Genomic DNA, 6,501 nt, shown 5'->3' on the forward strand with positions numbered 1-6,501 from the left:
GAACACCACTTCTGTGTGTGCTGGCCAGTTTGCCTTGGACAGTGATCACCAAGTGTTTTTATTCAGTGTTTATAATATACACAAAACATTTATCTTGTTTCTTTGCCATATTTTCTTTTCTTTTCTTTTAATTTTACCTTCATATTACTTTTCCTGTTGACAGTTTTCTGTCTAATTCTGTTCCAGTTTCTATCCCAAACTGTATGTCAAACTACATTTACTAAGTGGTGGAAGCAGGTGTGCAGTGTGCATGAACTTTAATGTTTGCTTAAAAGCCTTAGAGATTACATATCTGGAAAAGAAGGACATATTCTGTATGCTGAATACAGAAAAAGGGACTTGATTTCAATATTTATTTTGCAGAAGTTGTGTTTACCTGACCTGGGCCATAAGTCCTGTTGCCATTCAAGATGTTATCAAAATTGTGGAAACTGCAGAATTTCAAAATGCGGTTAAGGGATATGCAAGTAAAATAAATGAGATATACATATGTGTGCTAACTAATGTTTGATGTAGCTGACATCACATGTACCATAAGGTCGGATTTTCTACTGCATGCAAAAGAAATGATTATTAGTTTAAATGCTTATACAAGTAAATATTAAGACATATTTAAAGACCCCTTTACTGAAAATCACACCTCAATAATGATAAAACTATCATGAATGGACATTTGGTGTCATCCGGATGATGATGAGTTCCCTTTTGAGTCTGTTTCCACTCGGGGTTTCTTCCTCTTACTATCTCAGGGAGCTTTTCCTTGCCACTGCTGCCACTGGCTTGTTCATTGAGGATAAACTTATGGGCACTAAACAATTAACATATAAATGTATATTTTACAACCTTTTTATTTCTATAAAGCTGCTTTGGTGAAAATGTCTATCGTTAATAGTGCTATACAAATAAAATTGAATTGAATTGAATTGAATAGTAAATTTTCAGTAATAAAGATTAACAGTAAAGTGGATTTGGTTTTTAACTAGCATTATAGAGCAAAAAGTTAACAGCCACATTACCTAATGCTCTGGATTGTCACTAGACCCATAAATCAGGGGGACTCTTCAAAGCAATGTAACACTTAAAAGATTTCCAATGACTCAATTAATCAAAGCAGTTCACCCAAGCTATACAGCCACTGTTTAAATCTGTCCACTTGGACATTTTGCATGTGGCATGCATTCTTCTACATGCACTGGGGTCATGCAGTTGGCCCGTGAACCCTGACCTTTCAGCTGACTCCGGCAAATTGATACAGCAGGGAACTGTTGTATAAAAAGCGAACAGAACACGGGGCACAAATTATTGGTGTCTGACAGCTGAATGTAGGCTTTGGAATGGGAAGCTACTGACTAAGTCACAGTTTTGCAGTATTGCATTACATAGCTGTGTATTCGTGATATTATGTATCATATACATTTACAAACATTTGTTCATTACACTACCCAGCATGCACTGCACATTTTTTCAATGGTTACATAGTTTCTCTTTTTTCCCCTACCTACCAAAAACAGTCTTTTCTAGGTAAGTTTTCAAATTTGCTATAAGTACAGCTGTGAGTTATAAGGAGAATGTGAATAATCTTGCTAAAGTAATATATAATAAATACTTCTGATCATAATATCTGTAAATTGTAATGTATGTGTTACAGCCATTAAACCATATTTCATTCAATAAACCAACAATTGTAGTGTCAGAAATCAATTCACAGTGGCTTCTTGTCCAATCCATATAAATAATAAAAAAAAAAATGCCAACCCCTAAAAACAGATGCCTCATACTGGTAAGCACCAATCCCCTGGATGTGGTGTAGTGTCAGAGAACATTTTCATAAACAAGTCAGCTTTTTGAATTCATTCTTTTTAATGAATATTGAGGAACAACTCTCATATATAAGCTTTCTTTTTGTCTGCCATGTTTGCAGTGTAATTGAATGAAAATGCTTCAGTGGATCATTTCAACGCCTGAGCAGTTCATTAGCATTAGTGCTTACGCATGAATTTGACTCTCAGTTGTGTGCATGATGCAGCACGACACGAAGGATCCTCAGCACTGATACTTGATGAAGATCCACTGTATGTAGTCAAGTGCATTAGTTGTCAGGATAAACGGAAGTGAAGCATAAAGAAAGAAAGCACGATAATGTTGGATGCGGTTGCCCAGTGGTTAAAGTATTGATTGGAAGGTCATGAGTTCAAATCCCAGTACTTCCAAGCTGCCTCTGCTGGGACCTTGAGCAAGACTCTTAACCCTAAACTTATCAAATGTATAAATAAGATAAATGTGCATTGCTCTGCATATGGATGTCTGCCAAATTCTGTAATGACCACTAACATTAATGCAGGTTTGCATTACATTATATGGATGAAAGTATTGGAACACCTCACTGTCCCAGCCATATGTGGTTCTCTCCAAAATATTACCACAAGGTTGAAGGCACACAATTATATAGGATATCCTTTGATGCAGTAACATTACATTTTCTATTCAGAACTAAAACACAAAACAAACTTCAAGAAGATATGATTTACATAGGTTGGAGTGTAAGATTTGGTGTAGCCTGCTATAGAGCTCTGACCTTAACCCAATTGAACACCCTTTGGGATGAATTGGAATGCTGACTGTACCCCAAGCCTCCTCTCCATACATCAGTACCATCAGTACTTTACTAATGTCCTTTGTGTCTGAATGAGCAAAAGCTTCACAAACACACTGCAAAACCTAGTGTCCCATTGTCCCAGAAGAGTGTAGCTTATTATAACAGCAAATGGGGACTAAATGTGAAATGGGATGTTCAAAAAGCACATACCAATTTTAGGGTATACCAATATCCACAAACGTTTGTCCATATAGCATATGTGACAGTGTGTATTTTTAGTGTCTTGCTGATTAAATGCAATGTAATGTTAATTTGCTGATTCGACAGTAGAGTATGTGCCATGGAACAATTTCAACCATAGAACAATAATCACCAGTGAAAATATTGCATGCTTTTTCCATTTAGAGGAAGGAATGGCAATGAATCATTTTGGAGCCATTCGATCTAGCTCATGTAGTTGACCGGAGTAAAAATATATTCCCATGCCTACCCTTGTTACACTGAAATAATAGACAGGTGAAAGTAAAATTGAAGGTAATCTGTTAAGTACAATACATTGATTAAAGAGAAGATAAAAATGCATCCATTTTAAAGCAGACACTGTGTGTGCAGCTCGGAAATGCCCCAAAAATGCAGTGCAATTCTATTTACTCTACCTTACTAAGTTTATGTGCTAGAGGAATATAAACACTGCTGATGGTGCCACAGGGGCTATAATAGTTACACACCTGCCTGTGTGTAAGCATGTGTGCATATGATTAATATGTGTGTCTTAATATGTGTGCTTGTTTTTTCATAAGTATGCACCTGGCTGTGAGCATCTAAACATAGTCATGTGATAAATCGAAGGAGTGAGACAAGAAAATTGGCAATTCATGAGCAGGATCTTTCTAATTCAATCTCACATTTCCCACCTGATCATCTCACTGGTTCAACATCCATATCTCTTACTTTCTTCCCTTTTCATTCAGGGTGTTTGGGCATTCAGGGCATCTTTGCATTCCAATAGGTATGCTCCATCAGTACCTTTCTATCTCCGCAGATCTGTTTTTCACAGCTGCAGCAGGCATGATGGTGTTTGAGGGACAGAGCATGCTGGAAAAGTGAAAAAAGGAGACAGACAGATTTGAAGCTTGTAGGCAGATTTATCTTAAGAAATCTAGAGGGCAGATTTATTCAGTGCTAGAGACTCAAAGCACTTTGTATGTTGCTCTGGACAAGGGTGTCTGCTAAATGCCGCAAATGTATATGTAAATGAAGGAGCCGGATGGTGGGGTAGCACCAAAGAAGCAGAAAAAGAGAAAGAGTAATGAGATAACTCATCAGCAAATGAACATCTTGTGTAGGATTAATTGGGCAACTTCAGGCTGTCAATTTAAGCTCATCTTTCTTCTACCTGTAAAGGATGTATAAAGACGATTTGCACTCAGATAGCATTACATTCATAAGGTTTTTTATACGATTTTTTTTTTTTTAAGTATATCAAACTGCTATTAAAATTCATTTACACAAGACCAGTGGAAAGATTTGCTCTTCAAAGCAAAACTATGACCTAGAAATGATACACAGACAGAAATCTTATCCTCACATATTGTAACAAATAGTCCAGTGTGGTGTAAGAAGGTGATATCAGTGTCCAAGCATCCAAGAGAGTAATTGACACATCATTCAGTAAAGCTCTACAATTTTCTTCCATTCGCCAAGGCATGCTAATGGCCAGGTTTGAGTTACAGTGCTTATCTTCGGGCTGCTGGAGTGCTAACAGAGCCGATTCTCTGATTTCTATACACTCACAATGCCCTTTACATTGCAGCTAGGGGTAGTTTACTGCCAACTGAAAAAGACCTGATTAATTCAGTCTTTTATTACTTTTAATGGAAAAAAAATCCACCCTGAATGACTTGTACAGTGACCACCAAGTCTGGTTCCAAATAATGCCCCCCCCCCCAACAGTTTCACTTTTGAAAGTAATTTCTTTCATCACCCACAATGCAATTAGACTGCTAATATATGCATCTGTATGCTCAAACAAATAAGAATACAAGCTTCCACTGTTAATGCTAATACCACCTTCCTTTATACCATCAACCTAATCAAACTCATCATAGTGTAGACCACTATCTCTTCAAGCCAGTTCTCTCCTCTAACTTGGCTCATCTCTCATGTAGCTGCTCCACATTCTGGACTCCAACGTTTGCTTTCTCCACTACTATGTTGGATTTCTCATTAATATGACTTCTGGCAGTGCTGGAAAAAATGTGAGCTAGTAAATAAACTCCCGCTCTTCTGTTTTTAGGAGCCAACAGTGAAAGCTGGCCATTATCCTCTATATTTGAGATTGTTCAATTTTTTTCTTTTTCCAATTAAAGATCATTGGAAGTGCTCCAGCAAAGTCAGAATGCGAAATCAGTGCTACACACAACCTCTAACTTCTCACATGCATAACAAACAACAACCCCAGTAGACTCAGACTGCTGTTCTGGTATTAAAGGAGGGACCAAGCATCTATGATTTAATCGTTGGTAGATTTTGCAAATGTCAAGCTGGTTTCTTCAAACAGAGTCCTACATTTTTATGGGGTTCTTTGCAATAATTCACAAAAAAATAAACAAATACTGTAGTGTATATTAGCTGTATTATTCTGGGTTCTATTTATGAGCAATCCAGAAGATATATCTTTTTTTTTTATTTTGTAATCTCCGACTATTTTGTTTAGATTTTACATCAAACATTTGGATCATTATCCTGTTTTTATCTTTGTGCACAGGACTATATACAAATGGCGCAAATAGTGGCATAGGAAACCTCAGGAGTCCTGCTAATGCTATATTGCTAATCAATTATTTGTTTTTAAGTCCATCAAAAGCTTAATATTTGCAATTTTGGGATTGTCCCAGATGATTTACTTCTAATGTTAATTTGAAAAATGTTACAAATTTCTGTTGGGTCCTGCTTAAAAATGAATTAAAATGCATGCTATCAAAGTAATAGTTACCATAAATAACCCACTTTTAGCCACACATGGTAAAATTTCTTTATATTTTCTTAGCACTTGCTGCAAATGAAGAAGCCTTCAGAAACGAAATGAGTTTAAACCAGTTCTGGAAATAATTCATCTTTGCTACACTACCTATGACAAATAAAATATTAAAAAAACACTTATGACGTGTCAATGGACAGTTTTTTTTTTTTTTTTTAAACTTATTTCCTTAAACCTATGATAAAACATTTAAATCCTAATCTTTAATCTCCAGGGTAAAGTGGCTCACTAAATGGACTGATGAGAATAAAACTAATGTAAATCATGTTTAGGCTTCCACAGGCAACTGACCTCAACCTAAGTGAACACCTATGGAACATTTTAGACAAGTGATATTAGTGTCCTCCACCACTGTGTGAGGGAAAATAGTCCTAAAATTGTTCATTGCTCCAATACAACCCCAGAAACATGCAAAGACAAATTTGTTCTTGCGGCTAGTGGCGATTCGAAGTTGCACAGTTTATGTTGGGTTTTTCTTTTAATTTGTCATCTCTCCGAATGCCCTTTCTCAGGTGGAACACCTTGAATTGCATCCTTTGTGCTAATTTGATTTTTCTGGCAGCAAAGGACTGATATATACAGCTCTGGTTTGTGTTGTTAGCACCACATATAATCTGAACAAGTTTAGCAAACCATATGCTAAGAAACATTTCCTATGTTGGTAATAATCCACAGCAAAGGGAAATATTTCTATCATTACTGACCAACAGCCTTAAAATGTCAACCTTCAGTATACTCTGGATATGAAGAGGGCTACTGTTCTTAATAATAGCTCAGAGCCAAAAAAAATCTGATTTAGCAAATGGAAACATGAGGCCTTGGTTATGGGTCATTAAATATAATTCAAACAGTCATGGCCATACAA

This window comes from Silurus meridionalis, chromosome 25 (assembly GCF_014805685.1).
Source record: "Silurus meridionalis isolate SWU-2019-XX chromosome 25, ASM1480568v1, whole genome shotgun sequence".
Classification (NCBI taxonomy): domain Eukaryota; kingdom Metazoa; phylum Chordata; class Actinopteri; order Siluriformes; family Siluridae; genus Silurus; species Silurus meridionalis.